Below are 25,167 nucleotides of genomic sequence, written 5' to 3'. Positions count from 1 at the left end.
AAGAAACTTCTCTATAATGCTGCTAGCAAGGCTTTATCTTTATGACACTAACGATAATCCCCTGTGTAATTAACTGTAGAGTGGTTATGCATGCAGCATGCAGCCCATGACAAGCCTCATAGAAAATACATCAGTATTAGCCACAGGTGAATTCGTTTAGAAAGATTAATGACTGCACCTGAATTTTAATGTCTGAAAAGGGATGGAACACTGAATCCTTAATTAAAAAGTTGAATGACTGGTATGGTTTGTTTAACATCACAAATTTCAACGGGAGGGTTTTGTATTCAAATGAAGTATGGAAAATGAAACTTTCCGTAGAAAGTGGTAAAGTGAGGGTGAAAAGCAAAAGTGTTTTATGTGCTTTACTTTATGTAAATCAATACATGGATAAGTTGCTTTGATATGGATCAAATGTGGAGTAATTATGGCTCTTTTCTGTTTACAGAGAATGTGAAGCAAAGACTTTTTAGAGAACAGGAGCCAGTATTACCCTGAAACCAAGAGAAGTTCGAGTAGGGGAGCAGTAAAACTGACGAGTGATCTTGTTTTTTCCTTAATGTGAAGCAGTTTCTTTTTCATTATTATTTTACAAAGTTTTTAATGAAGAGAAAGTAACCTTGAAAAACAACGTGGCAATGCCATTCCCAGTAGAGTTTTAACTGCTTTGCAAACTCTTTTACTGAGTATGTTAAAGCTTGTCACAGGCAGAAGACATTTCAAGACAATTTTAATCTCCTTTTTTAGGACCTAGAAGGGGACAAGAGGAGAGATGACTTGGGCCTGCTTCTATCTAGAAGAGAAGGAAACAACTCAGCTTAATCACTTGTCCTTCCTTGTGGCTCAGCTGGTAAAGAATTCAACAGCAATGTGGGAGACCTGGGTTTAATCCCTGGGTTGGGAAGATCCCCTGGAGAAGAGAAAGGTTACCCACTCCAGTATTCTGGCCTGGAGAATTCCATGGACTATATAGTGCATGGGGTGGCAAAGAGTTGGACACGACTGAGCAACTTTCACTTTCACTTGGTTAAAAAGAGCTAAAAGCAGATGTCTTAGGCAAGAATGACCGAAAGTGTTATTTTGGTCACTGTGCTTACAACTTTTTAAATTTTCTTATTGTTTAAATTAAATAACAGAAACAGTTAATATATTCTGGAGCTTTAGTTAAATCTGATTTGGAAAAAAAATACCAAGAAAAGAAAGGGAAAACTGAAAAATAATAGAAATAAAAAGGAGGAAAAATAGAAGAAAAAGGTATATACGGAAAAAACTGGCATAATATCATTGACCTATCCAGAACCAAAAATTTACATGTTTAACATAGATGCATCATTTTTTTTCTAGAAACAAAGAAAATAACCAAACTGTTTTTTATTGTCATGTGTCATGATGTAGGGTTTTTACAAAATGAAACCAAGATGTATCTGGTAGTTTTATACTAACATGGTTTATACAATTATGTGCATTTTCTTGTTTGTTCTTTGCTTGAAATGGAAATTCCACTGGAATTTTAGTTTAGAAGATATCAAAGCACATGTAAAATTCCTTTGCCTTTTTATTTTCTAGGTCAGAATGCTGCTCACATCCATGGCGAAGTAGATTTTGATGCTCCTTAGCTTCACACATTGCCTGCTGTACCACTTTTTCTGCCAAGTAAAAGCATGGCTTTTAGTTCTGCCTGCTTTCCAAGGGAACACATTTTTAATGAAATGTCATTTAGGAGTATTTGTTACTTCCTGTAAAAGGTTCTTTCATGGTTTTGTGTCTGTGTGAGAAGAAAAAAAGAAATCAGCCTCTTAAGATGTTGTAGTTGTAACTGTCCCCAGTACTCAGAACACTGGGTGTGTGTGGGGAGGGATGGGTGGCGAGAAACTCCAGTTCTCACAGATGCATCATATGTTTTTAATAATGGATTAAAAAAGTGGATGTTCCATGTACTGCTAGCACCTCTGAGATTATTTTAAAGCAAGTTTATCACTGCTGATCTCCATTTCTTATAGTTACCTGTGTTGTAGTGTGAGACAACATTATCAGCACATGGGCTAAAAATATTTTGCAGAGATTGGGTTTAGTTTTAAAGTAAACATTGACGTCTCAGCATAAAGCCAAAACTGAAATGTAAAGAAATGCTAATGCTTTGGCAGCTCTTGTCTGCTGAATTCAGTTAATCCTTTAGAAGTCAATCTGTGGGATAAGGTTTGAGGGGGCTTAAGGATTGGTATTGCTAATACCAGTTAAAATAATTTGTAAAGGTGTCCATTAAACCTGTCAACAAAGTGTTGACGGACAAAAATAGGTTGAGTCTGGATTCGCCCAGGGTTGTTGTCAGCTAACACTGTACCTAATTTTTTTTCCAAACTTATTTAAATGCTCATCACTAAAAGTTAAGCATAGTCTCAGTTGGTTCATAAGCATTGCTAGGAGAGTCCTTGTATTTTTCTCAGACTCCAGGGGATCATGTTCACTCCTGAAAAACTTAAATGAGAAAGAATAACCAAATTTCAAACTTAACAAAAATTAAAGGATTAAAACCAAAAAATATTTAAAGTTTTCTCTTAAGTACTTTATTGCTACTAATTTAAAATAATCATTCAAAGTGATTGCTAAAGGGGAAATTATTTAAAGAAAAAAATGTTTTTGCTAAAAAACTGTATTTGGATGAAAATGTGAAATAGGACTAAAATGCATAGTCATAAGTAAGCCTATATATATAATATATAAAAGCCTAGAGATATATGTATGTGTGTGTATATATATAATCCCCTAATTTGTGTACTATCTTATCTGAAGTAATAAATAACGATCTTGAAAGTGTCTGAAATATATATATATAATTTATATGTATAATCTCTTATCTTTAATATATATATAATTTCTTCTAAAGATCTTGTCCTAAGTTAACTAGATTCTGATAACTCTAAAAGATAAAATATAATTCTCATGATTACATAGTGAAGTCTCACATCTGTGGTATCTTCCAGTGTTCATAAACCTGCCACAGGTAGTACCATATTAAATAGAATTTGAATCACTTTCCTTGCTGAATGAAGGGATAAATAAAATGTTTCTGAGTCTTCCTTCTTCTCTCTCCCCAAAGCACAACACTAATTTATGACAATATATATACTACTTCAAACATAGTTTAGATTTCTTGAAATATTTATAGTCTAAGTGGAAGGGATGTCTGTACATTTTGATAAAATAATTAAACATATTTATATTTGTGCATATGACCCATATAGTTACTTATCTTTTAGAAATACAGTATAATTACAGCAAATGGCCGCTTTAATTCTCTATGAAAACAAGGAGAAAGCACTAAGAAGAAAATACTATAAAATATGGTGTATTGACTATTTTTTATGATAGTATTGACTATTTATATGAGTCAGTCACTAGATTACAGGCTTTAAGTGTATCTCATTTTTGACCTGAAGATATGCTTGTGTTGGGTATTGTATTAAAAAAAAATGTGTAGATTAAAAAAAAAAAGACAGGTTTGATGACTATTTTAAACTTAAAGCACTAGCTAGATTAAAAATACAAAGACTTTTTAAAATTTTGCCATTTCTGTTCTCACTATATTTAATTATCAATGGCTTTATTAAGAATGATGTCTTTACTCCAAAATTCTAGAATGTTTGTCTGGAGTTTGTTTGGAGATCTGTTCTACAATTTGTAGACAAACTTGTGGCAGCAAATGCATACGTAAGTAAGCAATTGTAGAAAACTGGAACTCCTTTCTGGGCCTGATGGTGAAAGAATCAGATGTAAGGTTTGCAACACTCTACAAACCATCCTTTCAGACTGCACCTGTAAAATAACAGGAGCTGTTGGCACTGCTAATGGAAGCAAAGGCACTCGGGAAAGTAATCTGCTATCACCTATTTTAAATTTAACACACATGAAGTTTTTCTGTTTCTTTGTTTTTTGGTTTGGGGTTTCTCTAAGTAGCCAGGACACACATTTCACTGTCAAGCTTTCATTCTATTTCATTTCAAGCCTGTTTCTCACTCCTAGTCTGAAGTCCTCAGAGAACCCGGAAAAAATATAAATGGCAATTTTCTTCTTGTGGTAGGATTCCTTTTCATTATATACTTGGCATGCCAGTAAAATGAAAGTCATTTAATGATTAAGAAATGACACATGATTTTTCTTACATGTGAAAAGTTTAAGATATAAGATAGTAAAACTTAATTGTAGAATCTAAGTAGTGGGTATTTGGGAATTTACAATACTTTTAACTTTTCTGTATGTTTGAAATTTTTCATATTAAAATGTTGGGTGGTGGATATACAACTAAGTTGATACATATCATTAAGTAGAGTCTAGAAATTACACCTGGGTCTTCCTAGGTGGCTCAATGGTAAAGAATCCACCTGCCAATGCAGGAGCCACAGGTTCAGTCCCTGAGTCAGGAAGATCCCCTGGAGTAGGAGATGGCAACCCACTCCAGTATCCTTGCCTGGGAGAGTCCATGAACTGGAGAGCCTGGAAGGCTATAGTTCATTGGGTCACAAAAGACTCAACTTAGCGACTAAAGAACAACAAGAAATTACACACCAAACTACTAACAGTGGTTATTATTGTGAAGAGTAGGAATTAATAAGACACTTTACTTCCTCCAAATTCTTTATACCTTAAGCAAAAACTTGAACTATCTACTAGGAAAAGTTATTTCCATCTTGTATGTTAAATAAAATTTATAAAAATGTGATCAGTGAAACAAAAAATGGACCACTATGCTGCTTTAAAATTCTTTTGATGCAGAGTGAAGAGAAAAAAGATGTGATTCATGTTAGAGAAGTTCTTCCACCCCATGGGTTGGGCCAGAAGAGTTACTTTTAAAATTTTATCCAAATCCAAATAACACAAAATTCAAATGACAATCACAAATAGCATATGTTGACATGCCATTAAATGCATTACATTTGTTGGAGCCACACACACATGCATCCACACACACTCTATATGTATATAAATTTCCCCATATGGTTTAGTTGGAGAGACAAAATTACCATAATAAAAATAATTTAAAACCAAGTTCTCATTAAACAGAAATCCAGAGAAAGGGACTTGAGCAGAGTGATCAGGCAGAATTAACATATTTGAGGAAAATTACATGGGAGAGTCCAGAGATTGAAAAATCCCCCCAAATACGTAAATTAATTATATATATATAGATGTATAGATTCTTAATTACACATATACATGTATATAAGGATCACACTGCATAAGTGATTTTAACCCATATATATATTATAACCCATATATATATATTATATGTATATAATATATATATATTATAACATAAGATCTTGAACATAACATTACTTATTCTTCAAGCTATGACTTTAATTGCTGCCTGGAATTCCATCATAAGTATATCTTATTTAATCTTATCACTCCTTCTTTTGCAGTGGTCATTTGGTTAACCTTTACTAGTTTTCTAAATAATGTTGAAGAATATCCCTATGTTGAATATGTTGATATTTTTGTATAACCAAATATGCCACTATTTTCCTTTAGCTTTGGTTCTTCCTCTGCTTCTATCATTGGGGTCTGGGATGACCCACGATTTTTATATTATAAATGAAGTATAGCAACAGGTGCTCTGATTCAAAGAAAGCTCACATACGAAAATCAATTTCTACAAGATATAAAACTGTGAAAATATTCTTCATTTTATATGAATGGCTTCACAAAAGGTCTCTCAATACAAATGTGCTTAAAGTATAATTATATTTATAATATTTTAACTTACATGCCTTAAATTTCTGTTGACATATGCAATGAGTTTATTTCACTATACTTTAGATATACTTTTAAAGATAAAATTAATTGATACAAATACCATAAACTTTATTTTATGTACTTTTCATGAGATTTTATTAAGAATAAACAACATATTTTTATCATCATTGCTCTGAAAATTATTTTTATACTGTCCACAAGCTAGACTATTTGTATCAACCATATCAGTAATTCAGATACTAAGATTTTGTGGGGAGGGGGGGAGGTAAATGATTCTTACAAATGCAGAGCTTGAGTAAGTTTTTCCACGATGAATATGCTATATTGCCAGCAGGCTTTCTGTAGTAATGTGTCTTCAGTTTCCTTTAAGGATTTAATATTTTTCCAAATGCAGCTGTATGAAAAAGCTAAAGTACAGCACTTCCTACGAAACCATTTGTCATTTACCTTCATTTACTGTGTTTACTGTCCTCTGTGTATTGCTAAACTTCACTTTTAATGGGAGAAAATAGGCCTTAAAGGGGAAGCAGTATTTTACTGCTGAGCAAGAAACTATTTATATTCCTTTTACAAAGCCTGCCCAGAAGCATGTAAAATGCTTCTTGACCAAAGGAGATGGGATGAATATTCATGTGTTTTATGAATCACAGAGTTGAGGCCGTATGGTTTTCCCATTTATCAATTACTGGTTTAGGATTATCCAGCCGAAGAGTTGAACTGATTAACAACGCTCTTCTTGTTTGCTCTGTGTTGAGGTGAAACAGCCCAGTGACAACTGTATTATTTCTCGCCTCCTCAGCTGTCCACACTTGTGCAGTAAGCTTAACATCCTGTCAGGTTTCATCATGTAGCCTCTTTATTACCACGTTGTGAGAATTTGTACAGTTGTAAATCAGAGTGACTTTTTAAAGTTTAATTTCTCATTGCAGTAAAGACCTCATGGTTACTATGGCTAACGAGCATGGCTAATCATGCCCATCATAAGAGAGTTCAGGTATGCTTGGCATCTGACTGGAAAATTAAAGTTTTAAAAGTTAATGCCACAAGCAGTTGAGAAAAGCAGCTGCAGTGGTACAAACTGACTGTTGGAGAGAAGCTGGAATAATTCACACAAACTCACCTTGATTGGCTAAGTTAGTATGTTTATTTTGGTTTTGTTTTACGTTTGTTGTTGTTTTTTCATTTTCTTTTCCTCCAAACTTCTGTCTCAGTTCCTTTTTAAACTGTCACTAGGAGATTTCTTCCAGGGCTACTTTACTCTTATAAAACTTAGGAAAAACAAAACAAAACAGTGAATTCTTTAGTGGTTTGAGAACTCTGCTTTTTAGAAACTAAATTCTAAACTCTTTTTGCAAAAGACGCTTGATCCTTCTTTCTTGCTCTCTCTTCTCTGTGTCACTCTCTCAATCCCCCAACTCCCCCTCCACCTCCTCTATGTTTACTTTCATTAGTATGCAACCGTAGGTTTTAATGGGATGGCGTGAAAATAGCCAAAGCCTAAAGGGACTTTCTTGAGTATATTCTCACTTTAAATGCTGAAGTAGCAATTTCTTTTTCAAGAGAACAATGAACCTGCTCATCCAGTGTTTAGCAGCTTAAACTTAAATCCAAACTTTTCTTTTTGCATGGTTACATATTGATTTCCACTTTATCCCTTTTCCTGTTTCTTTGTGGTTGCCTTTGCTGTCTTTGACTAGGGCCACCTATTTCAGTTTGTGTGTGTATCAACATCCCCATGCTTTGCTCTCTTCCCTCCTGATGGGCAGTAAGTTTCAAATCTATAGAATACTATTTTTAACATACATTTTAAATTATTTCTAACATTTCACTGTTATTGTGACTATGAAGGAAATCTGGCTGCCTCTACAATGTACTGAATATTCCAGTGTGGTCTGAGTTAGCTGGCATTTAATTCTCTCTTCATGTACACAATTTTATTGCTAACCTACTTGAAAAGGAGCCAGGGACAAGAGAGAATTGCCCTGCACTTTAGTTGTGTGGAGATAGTACCTTTGTCCTAGTGTGGGAGAATCTAATTTTCTCTGTGAATGCAGGGCTACACAAGAGGCAAGTTAGCACCTTGGAGCACTTAGGAATTCCTCAAACAGCCTTTGTTGACAGAGTCTCTGAAGCGATTGAATCACCCTACAAAAACCATCCTGATTCATAAAAAAAGCTCTATATATTTTACATGGATTAAAGAAGTCTGTAGTTTGGGAAAACAAATTAAACTTTTTGGGGGACAGGTAGTGAATTCATTTGCATGTAGGACTCTACTACATCAAGACAGACTGTGTCAGTGCTGTTGAATTTCTTCTCTCAGATCCAAGCATATCACTGTATACAAAGTGCCAGGCTTTGGCTGTCTGGGATTCTGAAAATTCTGTTTGTGGAGCAATGAACAGTGTCAAATTCTTTGTTCGACTTTCTGAACACCAAGTCTCACATTGTGAATTCTGTTTTTCTGGTTTCCCAACCCTGAGTGTTGCATGCAAAATACATATGGGATAGAGATTAGAAAGATTCTGGCTGTATAAGTTTTTACTCCTTTCAAAGCATATGCTTTATTTGGTGAGAGCAACTCAAGTATACCCGTGCTCCTTTTTTTCTAATGAGTGAGTTAGATTGCTTGATTTACATTTTATCAAATATACTTTCGGCATTATACACACTCTAAGGCTATAGCACTGCATTTTATTTCTGATTTAGATTTGGTGGCTGCTAAATCACTATATGGTAAAAAAAGAGATTAGGTCATCACTAACTAAGTGGTGAATAAAACATAAGATAGATTCATGAACATGTAAGAAAGAGAACAATAACAGCTTTTGATGTTGAGTTTGTTTTTCAACAAAGTTGATCTCTCAGTTAGTCTAGGGTCCTTCTTCCTCATACACTTTTCCATTCATTTTTTTTCCATATTACAATGAAGTGAAATGGAAGTCACTCAGTCATGTCGGACTCTTTGCCACCCCATGGACTATACAGTCCATGGAATTCTCCAGGCCAGAATACTGGAGTGGGTAGCTGTTCCCTTGTCCTGGGAATCTTCCCAACACAGGAATCGAACCCAGATCTCCCATATTGCAGACAGATTCTTTACCAGCTGAGCCACCAAGGAAACCCAAGAATACTGGAATGGGTAGCCTATCCCTTCTCCAGCAGATCTTCCCAAACCAGGAATTGAACTGGGATCTCCTGCATTGCAGGCAGATTCTTTACCAGCTGAGCCACCAGGGAAGCCCATCAAAAGCAAGAATCTTATACCTCTACATGCCATCTTTATAATTCAAAATCTTGCCTAAAACAATCATTCATTCTGCTGTTCAGGCTGAAGAATTATGTATAACATCCTTACAATGTTTGGCATGGTGATTACAACTTCAGAGAAAGCTGCATTCAGCAAACAACAATTGAAAACGTTGCCTTAAAGCTTTTAAATTTACTAATAAAATGCACTTTAAACAGTAAATAATAGCAAATACAAAATCAATCTGAAGCATGAAACCATATCTTTAAAAAATGTTAAATATGTTGCCTCCATTTATATAAATGGAGTATTACTCCTCTCCACTTTTTAAATAAACTATTTTTAGAGCAGTTTTATTCTAAAAGTGGAGAGGAGTAATGCTCCATTTATATAAATGGAGGTTAGGGCTTCCCTGGTGGTTCAGATGGTAAAGGACTGTCTGCAATGCAGGAGACCTGGGTTCAATCCCTGGGCTGGGAAGATCCCTTGGAGGAGGGCAGGGCAACCCACTCCAGTATTCTTGCCTGGAGAATCCCCAGGGACACAGGAGCCCGGTGGGCTGCAGTCCATGGGGTGGCAAAGAGTCGGACATGACTGAGCAACTATGCACACAGAGCAGTTTTAGGTTCACAGCAAAACTGAGCAGAAAAGACAGAAAGTTCCTTTAAACCTCCTACCCCTAAACACTCACAGCCTCCCCCAGTGTCAACATTACACATCAGAATGGTACATCACCTAACCTAATTCAGGTGTTGAATTCACTGACACTCTGGGTTAATAAAAAAAACAAAAAAAATCCCGTTTTTAGCTCAGCTTCAAGCCTTGCTGAGGTTCATTATTCCAAGAGATAAATAATGATTTGAGTGCTACTACATTCATGATACTAAATGCATTAGAGGAAATACTGTATACAGTGTATGACACAGAAGGAAGAGGTGCTAAAAGTAACAACTTGGAGGTGTCAATAGAAGCACTAGTTGATGTGTGGATATAAATGAACAAATGCCTCACCAGAGATTAACGCTGAGGATGCAGTACGGCTCTTCATGAGACTTCACCTTCTGCTATTTGCCGATACTTCTACCTGTGGGAGGACAAAATTCCAGATGCAATCATTCAGCACCAAAGCCCTGCTTCCTCAATCTACTTCTTAGTGGAACTATCAAAATTGAAGCTCTACAGAAAAATTAAAATAGCAGTTGCCATAACATTTTAGGAATAAGTAGACATTTAAGGCAATCAGACCCCAGTGTACAAGAGCATGAAATTTAGAGAAAAAAACTTAAGATTGGACTAAACAATATGAAAGAGATGGTGATTAGAAATCACACATACTTGAATAGCTGGGGTTTTTTTAGCTACTACAATATGACAAACATGCTTTGTGAAGTCAAATGGTGGATATTTCTAATAGCAATTGTGGTCTGAAAACCATACCAATCCTGAGTGTTAAATATAAGCCTGTGAATCAGTAAGATATCTATCTTCTTTGGCCATCCAGATTTTGAATATTAAATAGCAAAGTCTTAAAAACCTTGGTTCTATCAGCTTTCATTATACTGGAGACAGATGTATTTTTTAATGAATCATGACAATGAGTATTGATTCAATCAAAGAGTTCTGGGAACATGAACAGAAAAGAGACTCTCATGACACCATGTCCCCAACATAATATGTGCATATAATCCATGTGGGCCATGTGTATTTTATAAAATTATTCATAAGAAAAGGGGATCCCATTAAGCTCCTGTTCTTTAAATGATGTTTCTTCACCATCTTCTTATTTTGTTGCTTTAAGACTTTTCTAAGTGGTTACTGGTTCATGTTTCTAATCGATTTTTACACCAGCTTTTCTCCTCTGCTTCAAAAATTGTCCTAAAGCTTGCCTTCAGTCCTTATCACAATGGCCCCTTATCAAATGACACATTGTCTTTATATGCCTTCCCATCTTGTCCTAGTTCCATAAACCATTTACAAATAATTATTGTTTAAGAATCAATTAAGCATTCACAGTGCTCCTGCTTTGTAGGAAAATTGGTAGTGAAACTAAAAAGCTGATGCCATCAACAAATTAGCATAACATTTACGAATGGAACTTTTAATTTCAAAGCAAATAACATGTAGTCAAAAGCTTTTTTTTTCCTTTTTCACTTTATGAAATTACTTTGTCACTGCTCAATATTGCAAACTAATGATATTTAAGTCATTTCTTATAGCAATAACTTATTTCAACCCATTTTTATTGTAATGATTTTTTTTTAAAAATTTGGATAAACAAATCTTTTTGTATCAACCCTGACTCACAAAATAAGTTCTATAGATATTTATTCTATGAATGAATGGGAAAAAGATTGTCATTTGCCATTTGGGTTTTTTTTTTTTTTCACAAGTAAATTATTTAATGAAATAAGTATGGAGAAGTGTTACCAAATCCATATGTATACATACCATGAAATACTTGGTCTTTTGTGGTATGTATAAATACTATTTCTTTAGGCATTAAAAGTATTTCCCTTCTCCAGTGTTTACAAGACCATAGCAGATCTTCTATATCGGAATAATGTTTTCAAAGATAAAGTACTGTATATAAGAAAAGGGAGAGCTTCCCACGTGGCTAAGTGGGTAAAGAATCCACCTGCAAAGTAGATGATGCAGGTTCGATCCTTGGGTCAGGAAGATTGCCTGGAGGAAGACATAGCAATCCACTCCAGTATTCTTGCCTGGAGAATTCCATGGACAGAGGAGCCTGACGGCCTACAGTTCATAGTGTCACAAAAAGTTGGACACGACTAAAGCGACTGAGCATGCAGATAATCAAAAAAGGAAGACTTTTTTCAGAGCTGTGCTCAGACAGAAAGAAGGAATTGGTGGTTTCACTATGTGCTACATAGCTGAAGATAGGCAGTTACTTAGGGCTCATTACATGTGGTTTGAATCGCTAAAGCATAGATAGCCGTGTCTTAAAAGCCACTCATGGGATAGACAACAGCTTCTTCTTAAGCCACTTAATATTTTCTGTATCAAAATTAATATTTCATTATTCCTTGGAGCACTTGACATGATGTTTATGGTTTGAAAATATACAGAAACCACTATACAAACTAATATTAAACTGTCTTCAAAACTCATAGAGAGAAGGTGCTACAACTAAATGCTTTTGTACATAGCTGAAGTAATTAACTCTTGTAGACAGTTTTAATGCTATGATCATTTATTTTAAACAAGGACAAAAGTAGAAAGGGGCAAGACAGGAGATGAAATGGATACAGTGAGAAAGTAAAAAAAAAAAAAAAAATTAAATAAATGTCAGTGTTTCCCATCTAGGAAAAGTGGCTCCCTGCTACTTTCTGAACTATCATGTTCAAAGCTGTTGATTTAGGCTCCTGCTGGTAAACATGCTTTTTTATAACCTCAACTCATCCATATTTCACACAAGAGACTTCATAAAAGAGACAGATTTATAATTTCCTGTCACTGAATTCAAGATTACCAATTATTTCTTTATTGAAATTTTTGCATCCTTTACTAGAATAGGTATTCATAGCTTTATAGACCTTTTCTTTTTTCTCAGTCACTCAATTTAGATTTACGAAGCCTGAGAGTTTTCTCCTGCAGCAACTCACAGAAACATTCTACTTCAAATTCACAGTGCCTCAATCAACATAATTATTTCCAGAAACAAGCCACAAGTTTTAGAATTTATATGGTTTAATAATTCTATATTCTTGGATTATGTAACAATTTTGCATGAATAGGAAATAAGGAATTTTGAGGACAGAATATATGGCAATGTTTAAAGATTCCTTTGTAGATTAATTGGGCATTCATATTTCGAATTTTAACTTTCCTTTGTGTACAATCCAAAATTTTAAACTTTCCAAGTCATATCAATAGCATACCTTCAGAACTCTAATTATGTTGATGTTTGCATAGATAGCAGAGAATTTCAACCTGAATATTTTACAGTGAGACTGAAAAAATGAGGATAGGAAAGTTGCTGAAATGTGGGTTATCTTTTGAGCCTGAGAGCTGAAAGTCAGTGTCCATATAAGGATGAAGGCTATATCACCTCATCTACAGGTGTTGCGCTGTAGCCTGTTGACAGAGTTTGACTCCGGTACCGTTCTTAGATGTGTGGAATCTGTGGGGATGTTAGAAAAATACAGTCAGGAAAATTTCCTGTATTATTGTCTGAGAAATGTTTAGGACCTAGAGAAAAACTCTAAAATATGTTGTGAAGAATCTGGCATTTCTTACAGGGCCAAGAATCCTATTTCACTTGAAGGCAATAGTGATGACCCCAAAGAAAGATACATAGGGTTACCTCACACTTTGGCTTTGGAAGAATAAACAAAGGGACCCCTAGTTCCTAGCAGACGCAGTACCTCCCTCCCTTGCCAGGGTATATGGCCTGAGGAACAACAGAAAAGAGGCTGAATTTCATCCCTCTTGTCCCCAGGCACCTAGTATGGACATTGCACAGTCACTTTTCATATTTCATGATTAATTCCCCAGGCAGTTCAACAACAACGACTCTCACAGAATGTGAGACCCAGACACCTCAACTGTCCAGACATTTCATCTATAACCTTCCTTATGAACACCTCTACCATACCATTAATCACTCAGAATGAGAATTTTCAATAAAAGTTTGCAGAATAGATAAATAAAACAGAAGTCAGTATCTATAAATGGTGAGGAGTGATAGATTACTCTCTAAGAATGAAAAATTATTTGGATCTAACGCTATACGTCCAGTTAAATATTGCTAACATAAACTATATATACATTTTATAGTATGTATAATCTTCTTTTGATCTTCATAACAAACCTGTGAGGTAGAGTCAAATATTTTTATCCAGATTTTCACATTAAGGAATAGTATTTCAGGGAGGTTAATTGGCTTGCCTAAAGCTACACAGGAAATCAGGTAGCAACACAAGTAGAACTCATTTTCTGAGTGCAAAAAAGACAGTTAAGTACTATTTAGATTCACATGGAAAAAACAGAAGATTTGGGATTTTGAGAAGATTTTATCAAATGATTGTTTACATCTTTCATTGAATATTGATGGTTAGGAGAGTCCATGGAAACTATGGTGAGACTTTCCACAGTTGTATTAGTAGTCCTTTTTCTAGTGTTACCTTTTAGGCATTTTGGGGTGGGGGGATCTTAGTTCTGGACCAAGGATTGAACCATGCCCTCAGCAGTGAAAGCACCAAGTACTAATCACTGGACCACCAGGGAATTCCCAAGCATTTTTTAAATACACAATGAAGTGAAGTGAAGTCGCTCAGTCGTGTCTGACTCTTTGCGATCCCGTGGACTGCAGCCTACCAGGCTCCTCTGTCCACAGGATTCTCCAGGCAAGAATACTGGGGTGGGTTGCCATCTCCCTCTCCAGGGGTCTTCCCAACCCAGGGATCGAACCCGGGTCTCCTGCACTGCAGGCAGACGTTTTACCCTCTGAGCCACCAGGGAAGCCCAATTTTGATATTTCTCAGTTTGTTTTGTTTATGAATGTGTGTGAGGGTATCTGTATAATTTGATATTGGATTCGAGAATAACTATGACCCATTGAAGCAGGTCCAAAAGAGGGTATGAAGATAAAAAATTTTGTGAAAGATATTTTTGGTGAAAATTGCTAATACAGAGTATTTTTAAAAGTTTATAAATATTATAGCATCATCTTTTGATGATCTATTGATCATTCTCACATATAAGTAAGTTTTCATAGGGTATTCTTCCAAAATCAAAAGAACAAGGGTATCACATGTAAATAACTCCTAGTTAAGTCATTTTGTTCTCTCGTCTTTGTCCAGAACTTTTAAATTTACACAAGGATTCCAAGTTAGGCTAGGTGGCCATTAAGCCAACATATTTTCTTAAGATGTCATGAAACCCAAATGTTAAAATTCTTGAGATTCTAGAGGTAGTATAAGAATTGTAAATATTGTTTTACAAGTGATATAAAATATACTATATGCAATGTCAAACAAGTCACACTGCAAATGAGTTGAAATTGCACAATTCTGAGTTTTTATTTATCCTCAATAGTATACTGTTTTTATATTTTAAAAACATAAATAAGACAAATTACAGTACAGAGGTCCTTTATAGAGTCACATTTAGTGGTGCGAAGTCCAAGTTGCTATAATAATAGTAATGAAAAACACATTAACTTGAAGATAACAAAACAGAAAGAGAAGGCAAAAAAAATGCATTTTATGTAAAATATGTCAGCTTACAGTAACCTAAATAGGCAAAAAATTGTTGGACTATAACATTCACATATTATCTATGAACATACTAACTAACAGTAAGATCTGGGTTTCTCAAAAACCTATCTTGCCTGTCTTGGTCTATTAACTTTTCATCAGTATTTCTGTTCTTTACTCTATCCTCTAAACAATACATTAAAAAGAGAAGTGTAATCAGTGAAATTTTCAAGATTCATTTTGATAGAAATAAAATCATATTTTCTAATGGTGAACCACACCATGTTGTATCCTAGCTTTTCTTAATGTATTGATTTTACCTTTTGTTGCTGTGACCCTTTAAAAAAAGAAACCATTTTGCAAGTACTTTCAAAGTACAAAAATTTTATATCTCAATTTCCATCTGTTTTTGTGGTTTAAGAGAATGCAGCAATTTTTAAGCACTATTGAAATGAAATACATAATAACATAAAATGAACAATAAAAGAAATCTAGGTATAGTGAGTTTAAAATGTCAATAGATTCAAGAATACATTTGTTTTTACCAGTAATTTTTCAGATTTCTTTTTGAGGTGAAATCTGCCTTTTCTTTCTTTCTTTTTTTTCATAAGATTTAAGAAATCCTCACAAGACTTTGCAAGCTCCTTTTGGGGACTTTCTATAATGATGGTTATAGGATGTTACTTCAGGGGACTGTGAAATCTTTTTCATAGAAGTCAGTTGAAATTATGCTTGTAGTAATCATACTAAATATACTGAGAATAGAGAGCGAACAAATAAATAAGTATAGGAACAATTTTTACATTCAATTAAACATTTTCATTTTACTCCAATTATTAACATGGGGATAAAAATGATCTTGGAGCACATTACGAACATTGATATAGCATGCTTTACCCTACCATACCAGGGTTAAAATATTATCATTATGCCTGTTATGCACATGTAAAAGCAGATCCTAGGAATGAAGCATTTATAGTAAACATCCATATGTTTTAGTAAACACAATTGCACACTTTCCAGAATAAGCAAATGTGTGAATTCCTTAAACAGTACTGAAGCATTAAAATAGTCACTCTTTTTATATCCCTAAAAGAAAAAAACAAACAACAACAAAAACAAACACTAAGTAGTATACGTTGAGATTATAACAAAACAATAATGATAAAAAATAGTAACAGGCACCTATTTGGCTCTATTATCCTCATACTTTGCAGAAGGCTGACCTTAAAGAGGTGTTTTAGTAATTTTCAAGTGATAACTAATCTAGTATAACTTAAGATCTACTGTTAGAAATTAGTCAATTATAATAGAGCTAACTCTTACATAATATTTATTCATATGAAGCACTGGGCACTTTTCTAAGTACTTTCCATATATTGACTCATGTGCTGCTTCTCAGTTGCTTCAGTCATACCCAACTCTTTGCGACCTCATGCACTGTAGAATTTTCCAGGCAAGAATACTGGAGTAAGTTGTCATGCCCTCCTCCAGGGGATCTTCCCACCCCAGGGATCGAACCCACATCTCCTGCGTTGCATGCGGATTCTTTACCACTGAACCACCAGGGAAGCCCCATATAGATTCATATAATTACCTTATTTGGTTGATTCAATTATGGTCTTCATTTCATTGATAAGGAAACTGAGTGATTAAATAACCCGCTAAAGGTCACATAACTAGTAAATTACAGCAGAAATTTAAATATAAGGCAACATGTTCTAGCTCTTAACCATGCTTTGGCTTAGATGCATTTTCATTAGCTTAAACAGTTCAAAACTGATCTGATTCTGATAATCCCCAAAGTGTTAATTTATAAATGTTTGAAAACATTAGATGTCATAGGCTCCTTTTTGCTGTATTTTCAATCCCTAGAGTAGTTCATTGGGATTCCCATCCACGGTAAGAAGGATGGCATCCCTCCCCTCTTTCAATGAGAGACTTCACTGTCATGAAACCCTCCACATTTTTAGGACTTCATGATCGCCTAATTTGGGGAAAAATGTTTGCCCTTCATTAAAAATTTACCTCTGGGGTAGCTGCCTCTAAATAAGGGAATCACTTTTAGACTATTTGCTAGGTTGTCTTTTCAAGAGAGAAACCATAGGAACCATATGGCATACTGTGTACAAGAACATTACTGTGAAGAATAATGAAAGTATTTTCTATGAAAAGGTCACAGGAAATAAACTTTGATTAAAGCTAGCAAAGGTCCTTATAGACCTGTTGCATGCCCTAGGCTAGGAATCAAGGGGATTAGACATCAGGAAGAATTTCAGGAATGTACTGTCATGGCTCTAGCTACAACCCTTGTCTACTCCACATGAACATCACCATCAGGATACAAGGTGTTGTCTAACTCTTTGCCTGCTAAGGCTTAGGTTCAGGCAGTGTCATGAAACCAATCTGAGCACTGCTCTGACCCATTTTGCTTAAGTGTGACTACATTTCTCACAGCTGCAAGAACCAAATCTTCTCAATTTCTTATATGTTTTCTGATCCAAAGCAAAGGGTAAGAAGAAAGAAAATGTCTTTTTTACATTAGGGGCCATGTGTCTTAAACCTTACCATCGGAGCCCAATCTCTTTGTCCTTGGGTTAGGTTTCATCTACAACTTCCAGCTTATGATTTTTGGAATGCATTTTGTAACTAGCCTCGTTAAGTGTAGCCTTGGGTCTTGAGAGAATCATGTCTCAAAACCCCAAGACTCTTTTTCATTGAAATTTTATAATGCCTTGAGTGCCTTTTAGACTCATTAAAATAGAATAATAACTTTTTAATAGCTGCACAATTTTCACCATCAAAGAGTGATGTTTCACCAATACGTAAGCCCTTTTATAAGAACAGCACTATGTGGTATAGCGACAACTATTGACACAGGTGTATTCACTTGTGCACAAATTTGAGTTCACTCTGTGGATCATATTAAAAACCTTGCCCATATTTTCACCCTTTCTAGTTAGTAAAATGACACTTAGTTATAACCACTGGTCTTTCCTATCACCATTCTATTACTATTTATAAACTGACCTTAGTGACTAAGCCATTTGGGTGAGGCAGGGGGTGGGAGTGGGGAAAGGGGAGACAGGTAGGATTTCTGACAATCCAGGTCACAGAGTAAGAGTAAATAATGTTAGGAAAAAAGCCATGGTTCAGGGACTTTTCTGGTGGTCCAGCAGCTAAGACTCTGAGCTCCCAATGCAGAGAGCCTGGGTTCAATTCCTGGTCAGGGAACTAGATCCCACATGTTGCAACTGAGACCTGAAACAACCAAAAACATAAATATCTTCTAAAAAACTAATAGAAAAGACATGGTCCAATTGTCTTTCCAAGAGTATTTAGTGGGGCTGTGAGAGCTGGGAGAAAACTGTACCCAACAATCAGGGTCTAAGCCCTGAAATGCTGTTTCCTTCTTTAACCTCTTCCCTCATCTTTTCCTTCATGGTCCCACTTTAAAATTCATTGCTATGTTGTAAGTACTTAATAACATTTGAAAGTATTATGCAAATGCTAATAATAATCTATCTTTTACATGAGGACTTGGTGGTGGTGGTGAAGTCACTAAGACATGTCCGACTCTTGAGATCCCATGGACTGTAGCCTGCCCAGCTCCTCTGTCCATAGTATTCTCCACGCAAGAATACTGGAATGGGTTTTCATTTCCATCAGGACTTTGGAGAAAACAATCTCCATTCTCATTTCTTTGTATCCAGGTTAGCAGACCACCCCCTACCTGACTAGGAAATTCTTTAACCTAGGCCCTGTATTTCTTCACTGATCTGTTACTTACCCTCCTGAGTCGATCCCCAACAAGACTCCTTCTTCCCACTGTCATTTGTGCCAATAGAACAAGATAAAGTTTGGTTCAGAAGCAAAGGTGAGCTTCATCCTTTCATCAAAAAGGGAGAGGTACAATCTCTGAAGTACACCCTTCCTTGACAGGCTATGGGCAGGGCTGGTTTAATGGTTTCTCATCAGCGTGGCTTCCCTGGTGGCTCAGAGAGTAAAGCATCTGCCTTGCAATGTAGGAGACCCAGGTTCGATCCCCAGGTTGGGAAGATCCCCTGGAGAAGGAAATGGCAAGCCACTCCAGTAATCTTGCCTGGAAAATTCCACGGACGGAGGAGCCTGGTAAGCTCCAGTCATGGGATTACAAAGAGTCGCACACGATTGAGCTACTTCACTTCATCAGCGGGGGAGGGGGTGGAGTTCTCGTGGGTCTGGTGCAGGCAGGCTACTTGAGCTCCAGGTTGCTGCGCTGGGTGCAGCCACAAAATCTGTGTATATGATGTGCTGCTGCCATCTTGGATTGAGGCTTCCTTAGTGGTGCTTCTACACACAGCCCTCCAACCTGACGTGTGGCTGCAGCTGTTTCACACAAGCAACTCTGGTCTGAAGAGCCAAGTTCAAGGCCTCTGCATGACATACCCTATGTGTCAGAGAAACTAAACACAAAGGAAAAATATGTTAGACTTTATTACCTAGATTCTCTGTTTTTATTCCCCAGGAATTGTTTATGGGCTTTGCTGGTGACAGTCCTTCTCTTCTTGGAACGAAATTTGGTTTTCAGATTATCGTCACAGACCCTTTAGCGGCCTGGTTTGGGCTTCCCTTATGGCTCAGCTGGTAAAGAATCTGCCTGCAATGCAGGAGACCTGGGTTCGATCCATGGGTTGGGAAGATCCCCTGGAGAAGGGAAAGGCTACCCACTCTAAGATTCTGGCCTAGAGAATTCCATGGACTGTATAGTCCATGGGATTGCAAAGAGTCGGACAGGACTGAGCGACTTTTCCTTTCAATTTCACTATAAGGCTGTTTTCAGACAAGATTTCTGATAATCAAAATGTCTTGCTATTGGGTAGTTTTTAACAAAATAAGCTAGCAGTTATCAGATAATTTCCAGATCTGTCAAAATTAATTTTAGTCTTTTTTGCTTAAATAAGGGGAAAAGAATCATTTGAGTCAATGTCCACCTAGGATATACTAACAGATTCATTTAACCACAACCATTTATATCTCTAGGAGAGAATGGATTTTACTCCACTTAAACAGATATATTCTTGAGGCAAAGTTTCATCTTTAGCCGTAAGTACATTTTCTCATATGAAAAATCTCTGTAATTAGTTTATCCTATATAAAGGAAAGATACTCCACAATGTGTTTTTCTACATCAGATGAATCCTCACTTATTCTTTACATCTAAAAGCCATATTTTTTGATAACAAAGTCAAATATGTCAAACTCATAAAAAATCACTCCATTAACATTTGACCAGAATGATGTGTAAAATCTTGTATTGTTCCAGTAATTGCAGTAAAATATTGGCTAATATTTTTATTACCATCTTCTTATTGGTATTTTTGAAATCACTTTAGTGCTTGACCTGTAATAAAATTTATATATTCTATCTCACTGAATCCTCACAGTAGCCTAATAGGCTAGAAAGTATTATCCCAATTTGCAGGTGAAAAAACTGAGATATAAAATTAGGTAGTTTGTCAGTGATCAAGCAACTAGTAATTAGTGCAGCCAGAATTTAATTGCAGACCTGCCTGACTCAAAATGAAGCACAGGAAAAATTCTACAAGTTTTGAATGTCTTTTCACTTTTCCTTGTATATCTGAAAACTTGAGAAAAAAATATAAAAAAGAGAAATTAGAAGAAACAAAGCTTTGTGGGTGTACCAAAAGACATATTTGATCAACTGTCAACCAAAGTATTTGATCATAGCAAAGACTCCGTAATTCACATACCCTACCTGATCAGTTCTTCCAGTGGAAAAATGAATTTAGTTGTAACAATATGTCATTGCCTGAGCAAGTTAAGGGATGAAGGAGGGACATTATGTAGACATCTGTTTTAGCAACAGGGGGTATGGATGATTCATATTCAAATCACAGCACTTTGGGATTCAATGCTTTGGGGATATTACTAACTAAAAATACTATTCGATCAAATTCACATGAATAACTACTGCAAGCTTAGTGAGACATCCCATAAGAAACTAAAATGGTAATGATTAAACTAACCAACAATTAATCTGTAATTAAAGAAACACAGATAACAATGAAAATAATTGCCAAATCTAGAGATTTCTGGTTCACTGATAACAAATTGTACTCCCTTAGAACTGAGGCAATATTGTCAAGCATTGTCAGCACTTCTGAAAATGAAACTGAATTAGTCTACAGGAAGCTCTAGCAACTTGATATTTTTGGTATATAAATACCAAATGTTAATATCATAGGTTACTAGTTAAAAATAAATAAATAAACCTCTTAGTTGTAATTAAAAATAATAGTGGGCTTCCCTGATGGCTCAGTGGCTAAAGAATCTGCCTGCTATGCAGGAGACACTAGAGACATGAGTTCAATCCTTGAGTTGGGAAGATCCCCTAGAGGAGGAAATGGCAACCCACTCTAGTATTCTTGCCTGAAAAATCCCATGGACAGAGGAGCCTGGAGGGCTACAGACCATGGAGTTGCAAAGAGTCAGATGAAACTGAAGAGAAAGGGAGCACACAAAGGTAAGATAAGTCTATGAAATAAAGCCTGATTTTTCACTGATGATGAAAAAGACCACCTGGCCATTTGAGGCTCTTTGAGAGCTCCCTTAAAGACCAACAGTGGGCCTAGAATATTCTCTGAGAATCACTGTGATAGAAAATATTTATGTTCATCTCAAAGAGACTAAAGATAAATAGCCAATATCTTTTATTATCTCAAGTTATGTATATTCTTTTTTTAAACAATAGAAATTGTTTTTTTATGTATCAGAAGTGTTTGTGGGCTTTATGGAGAACATAAGAAAGCAACATATTTTCCTCACTTTAAAAAATGTTTCCTTGTACCCCAACTTCTCTCTCTACACTCCTTATTCAATAAGATATCACCGCTCATGTGAAATCTCTTTTCTTTTTTTCTGTCACATGAGCAAACACTGTCACCTCTACCTATGAATGTATCTCAAATTAACTCTCTACTAAGTTAGTCCAGGGCTTCCCAGGTGGCTCAGTGGTAAAGAATTTGCCTGCCAGTGCAGGAGATGCAGGTTCAATTCCTGGGTCAGGAAGATCCCCTGGGAAAGAAATGGCAACACACTCCAGTATTCTTGCCTGGGAAATCCCATGGACACAGGAGCCTGGTGGCTACAGTCCCTGGCATTGCAAAAGAGTTGGACATGGCTTAGCAACTAAGCAACAAGTTAGTCCAAGCCCTGGTCCTCCCTGGGTACCTGCAATAGCTGCCTGTTAGACCTTCTCTTTCTGCCTATGCTTCACCACTCTTCCTACTCAACAGAGTGATCTTTTCAAAATAAAAATCACAGCATAATTGATGATTTCAACCATCCAGGCTTCCCATGTCGTGGAAACCCAACTTTCTTCCCAAAGAGTCTTGACTCCTACCTCTCCTCTCCTCTGTCCCTGAGGGTAGGGAATCATGTGGACTCCTTCCTAGATTAAACCAGAAATATTCACACCTCACAGTCTTCACACTTGGAATTTTCTCTGCCTTGAATGCTTTACCTAGAAGTTGGTACACGACTTGCATGTTTGCTGCACTTGTGCCCCGTTCTTACGTTATTTCTTCAAGATCTCTTCTGGAAAAAAACCATCCAAAATGCCCATTCTCTCATTCCTTTATCCTGTTTCTCACTCCTTTGTCCTGCTTCATGTTTTTCTATTTAGTCCTTATCACAGTGTAACATTTTATTACATATACATTTGCTTAAATGTTTATCAGTGTCTCCCCTACTACAAAGTAAATTCTACTGAGGCTGGTACTCTGTTTTATTTACCTCTGTCACGAGAGTTCCTAAAAGAGGTCCTCTTATTTAGAGCATGTTAGTAAATATTTTTAGGTGAACTGATGTCTGTATATATCTATATCTATATCTGTATCTATAGATATAGATATAACTTAGCTCATGGTGGAGCTGAATTTAGATGCCTAATGTCACTTTCAGGTAGCAAATTACTGGAGAATTTCTCTAAAATTCTTACTCATTTGCAGTATACTTGATGGTTCTGTAGGCTGCCTGAGACCCAGTGACTATATTCCAGTGTAGGTTGAAAGAAGCAGGATGGCAGTGTTGATTTCAGTTTCTCCCATTCACAGCTAGCTGGATATTCAGCATTCAAGATTTAATCTTTAAAAAAAAAAAAAAAAAGCTATCTCCCTTAAATCTCCCCAGTCCCACTCTCAGTGATCTGAACCTCTATCCAAAGTACCCCAATTCATAATTCTGACTGACAGCTATTGTAATCACACTCCTCCCCCTGATTTTGCTGCTCTTGGTAAAGAAAAAAAAAAAACATGTTTAAGAGCCTAAAACTTTAACAAGCCTCTCCCTTTATTTCATGTGACATTTTGACTTGCCAGCTGAAAGGATTGCAAATTGAAACTGAATTATGTTTTAAATGAGCTAAATATATGCCAAGAAGGGAAATATATTTAAAAGATATAGCCTAGCAATATCATACAACTCTAATCCAATAAAAAATTCAACTTTTCAGAGTAGAAGATGTTAGATTTTTTAAGACTTATAACTACATATTCTTTTATTTTTTCACTTTACAATATTGTATTGGTTTTGTCATACATTGACATGAATCCACCATGGGTATACATGTGTTCCCCTTCCAGAACCCCCCTCCCACCTCCCTCCCCATCCCATCCTTCTGGATCATCAGCACCAGCCCTGAGCACCCTGTATCATGCATCAAACCTGGACTGGCAATTCGTTTCACATATGATAATTTACATGCTTCAATGCCATTCTCCCATATCATCCCACCCTCGCCCTCTCCCATAGAGTCCAAAAGACTATTCTATACATCTGTGTCTCTTTTGCTGTCTCACATACAGGGTTATCTTTACCAACTTTATGAATTCCATATATATGTGTTAGTGTACTGTATTGGTGTTTTTCTTTCTGGCTTCACTCTGTATAATAGGCTCCAGTTTCATCCACCTCATTAGAACTAACTCAAATGTATTCTTTTTAATGGCTGAATAATATTCCATTGTGTATATGTACCATAGCTTCCTTATCCATTCATCTGCAGATGGACATCTAGGTTGCTTCCATGTCCTGCTGCAATGAACATTGGGGTACACGTGTCTCTTTCAATTCTGGTTTCCTCAGTGTGTATGCCCAACAATGGGATTGCTGGGTCATATGGCAGTTTATTTCCAGTTTTTTGAGGAATCTCCACACTGTTCTCCACAGTGGCTGTACTAGTTTGCATTCCCACCAACAGTGTAAGAGGGTTCCCTTTTCTTCACACCCTCTCCAGCATTTATTGCTTGTGGACTTTTGGATAGCAGCCATTCTGACTGGCGTGAAATGGTACCTCACTGTGGTTTTGATTTGCATTTCTCTGATAATAGTTGCAATAATTTTACTGAAAATTTTTGAGTAATTAACATTAGAATATGATATCATAGTAATTGTAAACATGATATAGGAATAAATATATTTTATATTTTGTGTTAGTGATAATAACCAGAAAATATTAATAACTATAATACCATGTGACAGGCAATGTTACAAGCACTTTAGAACTCTCTTCAAACCTGATGCAAGCATCATCATCTCTCCTATGGATTACTGCAGTAGCTTCCAACCTTGCCTATCTGCTACTTGCCCTTGACCCCTACAACCTAATTTCAATATATGTTACCCAATGATGCTTTAAAGAATAAGAAGTACCAGTCACTTTCTGCTCAAAACCCTTTGATGGCTTTCTACCTCTCTTAGTGTAACCCTGAAGCCCTTAACCCTGTCCTACTAGGTCCTATATAAGGCGGCCCCCAGGAATTCCATTTTATCATCTCCTCTTTGCTCACACTGCTTTCTGTGCTACTCCTTAAACTTTCCAGGCATCTTTCTTCCCCAGGGCCTTGAACTTGATATTCCCTCTGCCTGAACACTTCCCCCAGT

This window comes from Giraffa tippelskirchi, chromosome 5 (assembly GCF_054371585.1).
Source record: "Giraffa tippelskirchi isolate mGirTip1 chromosome 5, T2T-mGirTip1v1.2.pri, whole genome shotgun sequence".
NCBI lineage: Eukaryota > Metazoa > Chordata > Mammalia > Artiodactyla > Giraffidae > Giraffa > Giraffa tippelskirchi.
This window is presented reverse-complemented; position numbering follows the sequence as displayed.